This window comes from Vigna radiata, unplaced genomic scaffold (genome assembly GCF_000741045.1).
Source record: "Vigna radiata var. radiata cultivar VC1973A unplaced genomic scaffold, Vradiata_ver6 scaffold_222, whole genome shotgun sequence".
NCBI classification, from domain to species: Eukaryota; Viridiplantae; Streptophyta; class Magnoliopsida; order Fabales; family Fabaceae; genus Vigna; species Vigna radiata.
The window spans coordinates 372,742-387,551 of record NW_014543247.1 but is presented as its reverse complement, the minus strand read 5'-3'; the positions used below and the strand labels follow the sequence as shown (position 1 = coordinate 387,551).

The 14,810-nt window shown below is 33.4% G+C and overlaps 1 pseudogene; it reads left to right on the top strand.

Annotated features, from left to right (window-relative positions):
* Positions 1-5,471: 5,471 nt before the first annotated feature.
* Positions 5,472-6,004, top strand: LOC106753345 (annotated as a pseudogene).
* The last annotated feature ends 8,806 nt before the right edge of the window (positions 6,005-14,810 follow it).

Below are 14,810 nucleotides of genomic sequence, written 5' to 3'. Positions count from 1 at the left end.
TTATTTGTTCCTACATTAAACTGTAATCTTATCTCCGTCAGCAAGTTAACAAAATCACATTCTTGTATTGCCTTGTTTTACCCAACCCATTGTCTTTTTCAGAACATCCATTCCAAGGAGAAGATTGCCAGTGGTAGAGAGAATGAAGGATTGTATTATCTAGAAAATGTCTCACGACAAAACCATAAAAGAGGATTGACTTGTCTTGCGAATGATCACATACAAGATAAAAACAAAAAAGAAATTTGGTTGTGGCATAAACGGTTGGGACATCCCTCATTTGGTTATTTAAAAAAATTATTTCCATCACTATTTCAAGAATGCAATATTTCTGATTTTTTTTTGTGAAACTTGTGTTTTGACAAAAAATCATCGTGTTGTGTTTCCTTTAAGCAATAACAAAACTGATTTTCCTTTTTCATTAATTCATACAGATGTTTGGGGTCCTGCCCCGCAATCTACACATAATGGAAAAAAATGGTTTATCAGTTTTGTTGATGATTGTACTCGGGTAACCTAGGTATATTTGCTTAAACATAAAAGTGATGTGTGTGATGTGGTTCGTTCATTCTACCAAGCCGGTTTTGTGGGGTTGAGTTAGGCCTAGAACCCACTTCTAACATGGTATCACAGCTATGGTTAGAGCCTATCCTAACGATATTTGTTGGGCAGATTGTTCCACCCGTTATTGGGCCGTTATCGGACCACCCATTAATATCTAGTCTCACGCTCGAGATGTATATACCTCGGCATGAGGGGGGTGTGTTGGAAGTCCCACATCGACTAGAGATAAGGCCAATTTATAATATATAAGTGGGGTGCAGACCTCACTTTACAAGTCGGTTTTGTGGGATTGAGTTAGGCCTAGAACCCACTTCTAACATGTGGTTTAGAGCCACCACTTTGATGATAAATGGCTAGTTGATGAAACTTCAAACATTGGTGGAGCAATTCTTAGACAGTTTTTCACCGATAGCCAATTGTATAAGTAGTTTAGTTTACTACTATTTAAAAGATAATTAGATCTTATTATTTAACAATTTGATACTCTGTTTTGTTAATTTACTAGTTGTATTTGACACTTATCAAATATATAAAATTTCTAATTATTAGAGGTAGATATGAGATTATTTAATTTTTTTTATAAAGCCATAAACTTATATACGGATTTATTCGTATATAATTACATACAGATTTATCCGTATATAATTATATACGGATTTTTCGTATATAATTACATACGAATTTTATATATGGATTTTTTCGTATATAATTTATATATAGATATATCCGTATATAAATTTACTTACGATCGAATTATATACGGATTTTTTGTTGTATGTAATCCGTATATAACACCATTTTATATACGAATTTTTAAAATTATACAGATTTTGACTTATATAATTGTGATTTTTCTTGTAATATATATATATCTAATTATTCTTAAAACAATAAATCAACAGGTGAACCTAGGTAAAAAGTAATAAATAATACTACTTCTATAAAACAAGACAAAGTTCATTATGTAAATAACTATACGTACACTAATATGTATGGGGTGCTTAAACTCACTCTCAACTCCTCATCAATTCATGTATTAATTTACACAATTTAGATAATAAGTGAATTAAGTGCTTTTCATTTTTAATTGTAAATACTACAAATCATCCACTTTTGCTTCTTTTCTGTCAATATTGTCACATACGGGGCTTCATTTCAAATTGTTTTGTTGTTTTTGAATTTGAAAATAAATTAATGGTTAAAAAATTATTGGTTCCATACATTTTCCTATCTCATCTACTTTTGTGTTTTTAATTAAGTGGATTGAACTATCGCAAGAAAGAACATTTTTAGTGTGGCTATTATTGCAACTTACAAGATTAATATATAAATTTTGTTCATAAAATTGTATACTTATTATGCAGTAAGAAAAATATAAGAATTTTAAAAGAAATGATTTTTTTTTCTTTTTGAAAGTTTTACAAAGTACTAAATTACAATTTTATCACCGTAATTCATGATGATAAAATACATAAAGAAAGTATTAAAGAGAATTAGGAGTTTCTTTAAATTGTTCCTATTAGAATATTGAACTAGGAAGTTACTTTCTCCATCCCATGTTTTGGTCATGCACCTCACTTTTTAGATTATGGAGGGTAACTTGTTTTTAAGAACATAGAATATAAGGCAATGGACGACAGTACAATAAAAAAGATTGGAACTATACATAATTTAAAGTTATTTATAATTTTTGTCGTATTAATAAGTTAGTTAATTAATGTTTTATCATGTATTTATTTAATTTTTTTTTTCATATTACATATAATTTGCATATATTTTAAAGTCTAATTTTTATATAAATTTTGTGCAANTTTTCATATTTTATATTTTTTATAAGATGAAATTATATAAAAAAATTTATTAAAAATTGAATATTCATGTCGTAAAAGAGTTCCTTAATTGATATAAACTTAAAAGCAAGAATAATTAAGTGTGTTGTTGTTATTGTACAACAGCGAACATCTAACCATGGTTTGAATCGAGTTGCCCTCTATGCATCCTTGTCACTTTGACAACCACCAATCACAACAAAAAAAAACACAACCTAGTATCATTCTTTGCACTGTCTTCTTCACATCAACAATTGCAGAATTTCTGTCAACAATGCCAATACATATATATGCTACACTTCACAACATTCCAACTTCACTTGTCAAATTTCTAGCTCTCATATATAATAATGTTTTCCAATATCAAAAGTTAAGTTATAAAAAAAACTATAATTAAACATTTTAAAATTAATTTCATTTCAAAAATCTAGAATAGTCGCATTTTATTGGAATAGGAACTAACCCGGTCCTGAATCATTCACCACCCACTTCACGGGAGTTTTGGGAGTCAGGAGCTTTAAAACAAAGCCCCCTAATATGTAGGTCAAGCATAGACTTTAAAAAAAAACTGACAGTTCTAAATGATACTATATATAATGATACTATATATATCCTCCCAAATATTCCATGATAGTATCATTGAATCACACAGGGTTTCAAAATTAAAATAAATAATATTTTTTAACTAAAGAAACAGTCAAAGACTTTTTCATCATAAATAAAAATATGTTGCATCAAAAGATTAATTTCTCTTCATATGAAATAAATATTTTAAAAAAATGAGAAAATTAATTTAATATAAAGTTTTCTTTCTTTAAAATGAAATTATACAACAAAAGAATAGCATTTTTTTTTGTTTTAAAATGATAAAATAAGTATTTTGAAAAATCAAAGCACATTTATTAGTAATAACATATAAGGATACGGGTTATTAATTCACTTTTTCCTGTACACGTTGGAATCTCAAACCTAAATATTTCTCTATCTTTTGTCATTTTATTTTTATCGCCCATCTTAAATGCAAAATAGTACGTACAAGTGTATAATACAAACTAATTAGGAATAAATAAATCTACCATATTTCTTACCTGTTTTTTCTTCAACCAAACTACTTTATACGTACTCAAATTTTTCATTTATCTATTTTTATTTTCTCAATTTATTTACTTAGATGTCATTTTCACCTCCATCTATTATTAATATTAATATATTATCATAAGTAATAATAGTACTATTAAAATAGTACTAAGTTAATAATAATAATGATAGTAAATTAAAAATAATAACAACAATAAAAAGTTATGTTTATTTTTGTTCTATTTCTTCATTTATTTATTTTTCGTCAATAAACTTTTTCTTTCTTCAAAATATACCCTTAGAGATAACAATTTTACTAAGGTATCTGAAAAAATATCTACAAATTGTAAGGTAAATATATAGTATCTCATTGGTTAAAGTCTCTATACAATAAATTAATAATTACTGATTGAACAAGAGTTAAAGCTTGAATATTCACCCTCAAATTTTAATGAAAAGTGTAGGTGTAAGATAAATAATTATGATAAATGTTCTATAAGTTTATGTGTAGGGGTTTGCTAACTTCTTAACATGTGTAATCTCTTGTGTATTAAATTTTAGTTGACAGAAACATTCTTATTTATAAAAAAAAAAAGGACATACTTTAAATATAAGAATATTTTAATAATTTTTATTTTTAATTTAAAATAACAAAATAAAAAAAAATCAAAAATTATTCACATATCCTTAGCTTTAAAATTTAAAATCTGTAATATATGAAAATATTTTGTCAACTAAAATTTAGTACACTTTAAGAAGTTATATAAGTTAACAAACCCGAACAGCATTGTATAACCCTCTCTCTCGCACAATCTCCTCTATTTGAACTTGTCCTTGCAATGTTGTTGTATCACTTTGATTGGAAACTTCCCAGTGGAATCACAAGTGAAGAATTTAACATGAGTGAGGTGTTTGGACTCATAATGACATGAAATTCTCCTTTAGAACTGAAACCTTTGTTATCTCTATAATGCATATTGTGCAATACAACAACAGAGTGGTGAATGTATATGTATTTCATTAATTCTGTAAAGTGTGTAAAACAGAATTACAAGTAAGTATACCCAAGGAAGCCTCCCTTCCTCCACTGGAAATCGTCCATTCTATTCCCTCTTAATAAAATATCTGATAAAAAACTCTCTCCACTTATTCTACTACTATTTATACTCCTTCTTCCCTCTAACAAACTTCTAACCGACATTCCCTCTTAATTTCCCTTCCCGCCTTTATTTCTCCTTACATACACTTTTATTCCTCTATCATAGGTAGTGTCCGCTCTTGGTCCAACAATGGCTATCTTTTGAAGGCTCATTTCCCTTTCTTTCTCTTTAAATCACATTTTCCCCCTTTTCTTTTATATTCATCTTTTCCACTCTCCAGCAGAACTAGCTACCTACTTGCAGGATATTATTGGTTTTGTGTCCCAACTCTCCATCCATCTATATTATTATAATTATTTAACTTCAAAAAATATGGACTAAAACAAGTTTTCTTCAACAATTTTCAGACTTAAAACACATTTTAGCCTTATTATTACTCCTATCTGGGAATGTTGGTGTCCAAAAATCTATTGTGGTTTCATGAGTTACTGGGAATGTGCTTGAAACAGCCACCAAGCATAGCCCTCAGCTTCTTAGATCCTACTTTGGACCCTCAGTTTCCTTACATTTACCGGAATTCTGCATCGAAAGGCAAAAAACGCATTATAATTTTCCAAATCTGGAAAAAATTTAATTTGGTTTTTAATTTGGTTTGTGCCTCCATAATCAAACATGTGGCCAAGTCTCAATCTTACAAGTTGTGCATGTGACCAGTATTGTTCTATTAAAAGCTTATTATTAATTGTGTATATATTTTCTGTTCTCCTATAAAAACTTCGAATTCTCCTACATTTGGTTGTTCCGTGTGCTGAACACAAAGATTGGTTACTCCCTGTTAAATCCCCAAGCTTTGGATCTCATTCTCCAAAACACTCTTCATTACTAGAAGAAAAAAATACAAATGAGTAACCCTGCAAAGAAAAAGCCACACGTAGTGTTGATCCCATTTCCAGTTCAAGGCCATATCAACCCTTTCCTCAGACTAGCAAAGTTACTTCATCTCAAAGGCTTTCACATTACCTTTGTCCACACTGAATACAACTACAAACGCTTGCTCAATTCAAGGGCTCTTAAGGCCCTTCATGTTCTCCCAGATTTTCATTTTGAGACAATCCCAGATGGTCTTCCTCTACAGATGTTGGTACTAATGTCACTCAGGACCCACTATCCCTTGGTAAATCTGTGAGAGAGAACTCTCTCCTACCCTTCCGTGAACTTCTTACTAAACTCAATGATTATGCCATTGTTGGCCTTATACCTCCAGTTACAAGCTTGGTTTCTGATTTTTGCTTGACTTTTACTACACAAACTGCTCAAGAACTAGCACTCCCTATTCTTCTGTTTTCACCTGCCATTGCCACCTTCTTAGTGTCTATTATGAACTTACGTGCTCTTTCTGATAAAAAAAGTGATTTCTCTATGTATTGGTGTTAGGAATTTTTTGATGTTAGTTAAAATAATTATTTTTAAGGTTTTTATTTAATCTTATGATTTGTCCTCTTTTTCTTCCTTCAAAAGAAATATCCTTATTTCGAAAGAGGAGGTTGTGCGAGAGATAGTGTTGTGCGATGTTGTTCATTGAACTTGCAACTATCGTTCACTGTTTGTTTCGTTACAACCACCGCTTCGAAGCATTGTTGAAGGCCTAAACCACCATTGACATAGGTTTTGAGGGCTTGTGCGAGAGAGAGTTGTGCGATGTCGTTCACTGAACCTTCAACCACTGTTCCTTGTACCTGTAACCGTCATTTGTCGTTCGTTGTTCATTTTGCTCAACCGCCATTTCCAAGCATCATTGAAGGCCCAAACTACCATTGACATGGATTTTATAAGTTCACGCCATTGAATCCAGTTTTACTTTGTTATTGTTGTTTAGTTACTTTGACTTTTTTTTTCAATTTTTTCATTTTTCTTTATCATTTTGGGTTATCCTGATTTTTTGGTATAAAGTTTCAATATTTTGACACACACATTAATTTTGTATTTGTTGGGTTATTCTGGCATTTATTTTATACAATGTTTCTTTTGACAACGATAGATTCCATTGAAAAACAAGGTGAAAACAAAGTAAGTAATTTTGTCATGTTGAACATACAAAAATAAGGAGTGTCTAAACACAAATTGTTCGTCCAAACCACCTATGAACTTGGTGTTGTAGAAGTGTCTAAAAGCAAACTGCAGACAAAAATATAGTTTTTATTTAAATCCAAAAAAAAAAACAAACTTTTTTGAAATATAGTATAACCCCCACATACCTCTTTCATGCCATGACAAAGTTCGGTGAACGACGTCGCACAACCTTCTCACTGGCACAACAACTCATTCAAAACCCACGTCACTAGTAGTTTTAGCCTTCAACGATAATGAAATGAATGAAAAACGACGGTTGTAGGTTTGGTGAACGGCGTCGCACAACTTTCTCTCTTACAACAACATATATTAGGCAAATGTGATGTGTATATAAAGGGACAGAAGGATCATTGACATTACACATCTTTCCATGACTAAATTAGTCCTCTACGTATGTCCATTTTTCCTTCTCTTTCGATTTTCCAATTTCTCATCTCATAATCTCCTTCACCATTTCAAAAATGTTGAAGGTGAAAGAAGCTTATAAGGTAATTTAAGTTTTAGGTTTTCATTAATAAAATTCTTTTAGGATCCATGACTGAAATGGTCAAATTTATTAGACCTATAACATAATATGGCTGGTCTTAAATATAGTAAATGAAGAAGCAAAGCAAATTAGCATAAAATTAAATTTTTCAAACTATACTTTTAAATGTATAACTAAAATTATTTTTAATTATTTAGTACCGAAAAAGTCATATATTTATAGTATGTCAAAATAGATTGATAAAATAAGAATTTAATTCAAACGTTGTTAATTGTAAATTTCTGTATTAAGAATGTTAACTTTTTTGGTCATCATCATTTTTAAATTCATGAACAAAATGTTTTTTTTTCTTCTTGTCATCATATTTTGAACTTATGCACATCCTCATGTATAAATAAACACATGTAAGGCACGTCAATTGAAGAGTTGTGAAAGAAAGAAAGTGGGAACACAAGAGAAAGAAAGAGAAAACCATGGTGGTGTGTGTGAAGAATTATTATGATACCAATAGTGTCTATTAACCCTTTAAATTCTCGAGAGATTTGAACTCTAATATGCTTCTCTTCTTCAATGTTTCCACAACTGAATTAGTCTTCTACTTTTCAGTTCTTTTTCCTATATCTTCTTAAGATGTTCCTTTCGAGTTTGCTTTGTGGATGTTAAAAAAAATTTTAACTTTTCTGGTCTTCATCATTTTAGCATTCATGAACAAAATGTGTTGTTTCTTGTCATCATATTTTAAACTTATGCACATCCTCATGTATAAATTAAACATGTAAGACATGTCAATGGAAGAGTTGTGAAAGAAAGAAAATGGGTATACCAAGAGAAATAAACCACCCTTCGTCGATCGTTTCGCTATAGTCGTCGTTTCGAGGCATCGTTGAAGGCCTAAACCACCATTTACGTGGGTTTTGAGGGCCTGTGCGGGAGAGGGTTGTGCGATGTCGTTCACCGAACCTCCAATCCCCGTTTATCGAACCTGCAACCGTCGTTTAGCTTTCCCTGTTTTGAAGCATCGTTAAAGGCTCAAACTACCATTGATGTGGGTTTTGTAAGTTACCATAGTTCGTTTCGGTTTTGCTTTGTTATTGTTGTTTAGTTATCTAGACTTGTTTTCAAAATTTTCATTTTTCTTTATCATTTTGAGTTGACCAGATTTTTTGGTATAAAGTTTGAATTTGTTTTATACGCATAATCATTTTAGGGTTGTTGGGTTATTTTGACATATCTTTTGTACAATGTTTCATTTGACAACAATGGATTCCATTGGACAATAATGTGAAAGCAAGGTGAAAACAATGTAAGTAATTGTGTCATATTGAAAATACAAAAATAAGGAGTGTCCAAAAACAAACTTTTGGTCCAAACCACCTATGAACTTGGTGTTGAAAGAGTGTCTAAAAACAAACTGCATACAAAAATATAGTTTCTATTTAAATCAAAAAAAAAACTGAACTTTTTCGAAATATAGTATAACCTCACATACCTCCTTATTGCCATAACAAAGTTCACTTTATTCACCAACTTCCTCCATTACAACAATACCTACAATACACAAAATTAGGACTCCAAAATAAGAAAAACACAAAATATAGAACAACCTAAAATGATAAAAAAAAAATTGAAAAAATTTGAAAACAAGTCAAAAAAACCGAACAACAAATACAAAGCCAAACTGAAACGAACCGTGGGAACTTACATAACCCACGTCAATGATGGTTTGGACCTTCAACGATGGCGATTGAGTGAAACGAATGGTGAACAACAAACAACGGTTGCAGGTTCGGTGAACAATGGTTTGAGGTTCGATGAACGATGTCGCATAACCCTCTCTCTGGCATAGTCCCCTCAAAACCCACGTTAATAGTGGTTTAGGCCTTCAACTATGCTTCGAAACAACAATTGTAGTGAAACAAATGGCGAATGACAGTAGTAAGTTTGGTGAATGGGGTCGCACAACCCTTTCTCTCGCACAACCCTTCTATTTGAACTTGGCCTTGCAATGTTGTTGTATGACTTTGATTGGAAACTTCACAGTAGAATCACAAGTGAAGAATTGAACATGAGTGAGGTGTTTGGACTCACAACGAGAAGAAAAGATGAAATGTACCTGGTCCCTTTTCCTTATCATCCTTTGCCTGTGACATGAACCTTCAAAACTTGATCACAAGGTTACTGATGGAAGCTACTTCGTATATCAAGCACGAACAGCTTCCCAAACCAGAATTTGCAGCGGACTGATGAACTTTGGAGGATGAAAGCTATGCACGGTAAGTGTTTGATGAGTGATTCAATGAAGGTGTGAAGAGTGTTTAAGGTATCTCAAGCTCTGAAAGTCTTCCAAAAAGGAAGGAAGCTAGAGGAGAAGGTGCAGAATAGGCACAAACAAGTTGAACTCTGAAAGTAATGTCTGGAGAAATCTCAACAGCATTTCATTATCAATTCAAAGTTGGATTTTACAATGGAAGGAGTCTTCCTTTTTTAGATGAAGGAGTGACTCAAAACGTGCTAAGCAAGCTTCTGCTAGTGTAAAAGAGGCGTGCTGAGGAAGCTACACAACCTAGGAGGCTTGGGACGCAAGGCACAACTTGCCATGTCAATAATCCGAGTGAAGAAGAAGACTCTGCAATTCTGGCGCTTGGGCGCCCCTTTTAGGGGTGGCTGGGGCGCCAACCTGCTTCCTTTTGGTTCCTTGGTTTTCATCCTTGGCAGCCTTCCTTGGTTGTATGTACATGCTTTCTCCTCTTTATTAATGACCTGCAAAAACCATGTAAAGTTATTTAGTAAAGAGAAACATGGTAAGACTTTAGAAAGAAAAGATTAAGTTCTTAATCAACTTCCCTTTCATAGTCTTAGTGTAGTTGATGCTTCTTTGGATGGGAAGTCCCTTTAGGGGTTGCCATCATTCCCTCCCTCTTTAAAAACAATTTTCCTCAAATCGGGAAGAAAGAAGAAACACAACTTTGGTCTTTATTGTCCTCCTGGGTCAAAGATATATCTACAAAAGATAGGAAAAATGAGCATGATGAATAAGAGATATGCAAAAAGAAGAATATGAAATGAAGGCCTTGTGACAAAAATGTGATTAGAAGAAGTCTTGGCCATTTTGATTTTACTTTCTTTGGAACATTCCCCATGATGAAATGAAGAATCAAAGAGATGTTTTTGAAAAGAAGAAAGGTAAAGGTATTTACCTGCTAAGGAAGGAGTTAATATCATGCATACCTTTGTCTCCTTCTTCTTTTCTTGAGAAGGTTGCTTGTCCAACCTAATTTCTTGTTTTCTTTCTTTTTCAATTTTTTCTTTGATTTTTATCTCATCCTCTTTCACTTGTTCAGGTGTAAGAGGAATCAAAGTGATTTTATTTCCTTTATGGAGGAAAGTTATTTTGTTGGTATAGCCATCATGAGTGAAACTATGATCATATTGCCATGGCCTACCAAGTAAAACATGTCCAACATCCATTGGAACAACATCACATAAAACATGTTCTTTATTCTTTATATTTGCCAATGGATATTGGAATGAGTACTTGTGTGTTGACTATTATTTCTTCATCCTCTGTGATCCACTGAAGTTTATAAGGCTTTCGATGAGAAATAGTAGGTAAGGCTAATTTGGTCACCACTCTAGAACTACAACAATTGCTAGAAGAACCACTATCCACAATCAATGAACAAGTGTTTTCAAAGATTTTGCATCTTGTGCGGAATTGGTTCTCCCTTTGAGATTGTTCTAGTTCTTTGGTTTGACTTCCAAGAAGTCTTCTAACCAACAATAACTCACCTTCACAAGGTAAGGCTTCTTCCTCAGATATGGAAGTATCTAAATCACTAGAAGAATCTTCATTTTCTCTTTGGTGGTCCAAGAGATAAGTAAATCTTTTGTGAGGACACTCAGAAGAATAATGTCCTCTCTCTCCACACTTAAAACATCCAGTCTCTCTACCCCTTGTTTCTTTTGAAGATTCTTTGTGAGAGGTATTCCTTTCTTGTTCTTTCTCTTTTTCTTTACCTCTCACTTTCTCTTTCTCCTTTCCTTGAGGTTTGTCATACCTCATTGGACTACCCTCCCTCTTAGAATCTGTCTTGTACTCGGAGGTGTTAGGGTAATTCCTTTTAGTGGAAGCTTTTCTTCTAAGTTGTTCTTCCACTCTCACACATAGCTGGACAAAGTCATTTATATCTAAGTAAGGTAAGAGTTCTACCTTATCTCTAATCTCATAGTTTAATCCACTCTGAAACCTAGCTATGGTGAATCTATCTTCTTCCTTTATCCCCACTCTCAACATGAGTAACTCTAATTTTTGTCTATATTCTTCAACACTCATGTTTCTTTGTTGAAGTCGATGGAGCTTGTCGATGACTTCTCTAGCATAATAGGCTAGAACATGTATGCGATGCAAGGTTGCTTTTAATTCATTCCAATATTGAATAGTGTAATCGCCATGCATACTTTGATCTCTTATGATGGATGTCCACCAATAAAGGGTTGCACCTTGAAAGGTCAAGGTGGCTAAGGTCACTCTCCTCCTATCATATATGTTGTAGCACTCAAAAATTTGTTCAACCTTCATCTCCCACTCAAAGTATTCTTCAACATTATCTCTACCATAGAAAGGGGGAAGGTCAAGCTTAGGTTCCACATGATGGTCTCTATGGTTATGATGACGCCTAGGAGGGCATTGATAGTGATCATAAGGTTGGTAAGTATGGTGATCACTATGTTGGGAATGATCATCATGATCATGATTTTGCCTATGAGAGTGATCCCCTTGTGTGTGCCCTCGCTAATTAAGAGTAAGATTGGCGACCGTTTGTCTCAGTTCAGTCAACTCAGCCTTGGTTCTATTGAGCTCTTCTTGGAACTCTATGTTCTCCTGATCTTGAGTGACATTACCTTGAACACTAGAATGACTCATGCTCGTGAAGTAGAGAAAGTGTTTTCACAAATATTTGAAAGCCTTGCACAAGTATGAATCAAAACTTTTGAAAAGAAGATTTTCTTATTTTTTGTGAATGACTTCTATAGAGAATCTAAAGGTGAAGAAACCGAATAACTCCCAGGAAGGAGAGGTGAGTCACAATGGACAAGCTTAGAAACCTTGTCCTTCCTTGGCCAGAGTGTCTCCTGACGTTTCTCACCCAAGTTTCTAGATAGAAGTCTTTCAAAACCTTTTGGAATGCAAAGATGTTATGCTCCTAGAAACCAAACGAAGGTTTAACTAAATGAAACACACTCCTAAGTATCACAGAGACTTAAAACATAAAAATCAATCAAGCAAGGAAAGTAAATGAATGACAATGGAAGACAATGATAAACGGCCTTATGTGAAAGTGCAAGTGACACTTGTAGCCCCTTGACACACTTTCACACTAAGAGGTGGAAACTAACTATTACAATGTTGCTTAGTAGACTTGGAATTGCTTGAAAAGCATTTTCCCAAGGTACTTGAAGTATGAAGTAAAGAAAATTAAACTTCAAAGGTTCCGTGATACAAGGCTTTAAAAGTAATAAAATGAGCAACAATATGTATACAATGAGAATCTACTAAAGCTTGATGTTGTATAGCTCCAAAGTGTTTGAAAAGTGTGGGGTGAAGAATGGAGAAATGCTGCTGATTGCTGAAACAAAACTGCAGCTTGGAGAACAACCTTTGTATCCAATTCTACAAACTCTCCACTTCCTAGGATGCTACCCTCTTGAAGAGAAATTTCTGGAGCTGGAGCACCTCAACAGAAGTGACACACCACTGCCAAACACACCAAAACCGTGAAGAATGAAAACAGCTGCTGCACCAGAAATTAATTAAGCAAACCAGATTTCAAGTATAGTATGGAAGCCAAAAATGATGAATTCAAGAGAGATACAGCTGGAATAAAAGGTATCACTCAAAAGGAACCTAGGATAGGGTCTAGAACCGATTATAAAATCAATGAAAGACTCAAAAATTGAATTAAAACAGGTGCAGCAAAAGTGTTTGATGAAAAGATGAAACTGTTTGATAAAAGTCCTCAATGAAGTGCAGAATTTCGGGTATTTTCGGTTTGGATGGTCAAAACTGAATTGTTTGGTTTTCTTTTGCTTTTTGTTGATGTTTTAGACTTATTTAATCATATAATAGCATGTGGAAACTTGAAACCAGCTTTTGCCAATCCAGAATTGAATTTTATGGCTGGAGAAAGTGCAAACAGCAAGCACATGAGGCAAAATCTGCACTAAAATGGTTAAAAATGAATACAGCAGTGGTGAAAATGAATGGTAATGTATTTAAGGTGTAATTGAGGCTTCCAGCAAACTTATTTCATCAAATAAAAGATGATCAAACACTTAAACAGCAAGCAAAGAGTTGGCAGCTGAAAATCAGTGGTGTAGTTCCACTTTCCAGCAACTATGATGGTGTAGAAACATGAATTTGCAAAATCTGGTAAAAGTGACCAAATGTACAGTAAAGACAACTTTCAAATCCCCAAATAGACTGGTACAAATAGTGGAACAGCACTGAAACATGCAGCAACTCAATTGCACAATTGCAGTTACGGTTTATGCAGAATTAAAAGAATAAAACTGCACCAAAGCTAAGGAAATGGCCAGAAAAATGGGCAATCCCGTGGGTGAATTCAGTGGCAGTGGCTACAAGACTCAAATGACACTTCAATTAACTTCATATCAACAAAATGGAAGTGTACAAACACCTAGGCAGCAAAGAAATTGACTGCAGCAAAATATGACAGGTGCACTTGCAAATTTCAATCTAAAATGGAAGTGAAACTGTGATTTAGTGGCTGGACTGGTGGATGGCCAAATAGACACTTGGAACAAGTTTAAAATGTCCAAATAAACTTTTTCAAACAGAGAAGATGCACAAAAACATGTAAACTCACCAAATCACTGCCTCAGTTGCTTGAAATGCAGAAAAAACACATGAAATTTGCATCAGATTTGAAAAATGGCATAGAATCAATGCTGGTTGGATCAAACAACATATAAGAATGGTCCTATATACTAGATCTAGCTTAGAAAAGATGAGCTAGGAGAATTAAAAATGCCCTAAGACACAATCAAGGACACAGCAGCACGGTGCTAAAGCTGCTTGAATACACAAACCGTGACAATATGAACAGTGCAAAATGAAAATTTTCACAACTGAACCACTCAAATTTGGATTAGGCACTTAACAAAGGTTATAATCAGTTGATAATTGATCAAACACATGAAGCAAAGTTGTTCATAGGTGCAGAATACGAAAAACTGGACAGAATGAAGTTATACCAAATTATGCAGAACTCAATCACTCACTTTGCTCATTTGTGATTCATATGAATTATAATCATTCTGGACACATTCACAATCATAACACAGTCTTGAACAAAGCTTAAAACAACAGAAATGTGGATCTAAGCAGCACACACATGATCAACCCGAGAAAAAGGAATGCGATGCAGAATTTGGAACGAAAATTCAGAGTGTAAAGCTGTCAGCTGAAATTATCCAAGCTAAACACGATAGCAGTGCTTTTTATGATTAACAGATAGCTAGCAACGCACATGCCTCAATCAAAACGAAAAAAATTGAAAGCTGGAATGGAATTACTATATGAACAGCAAAAGCAATGCCATA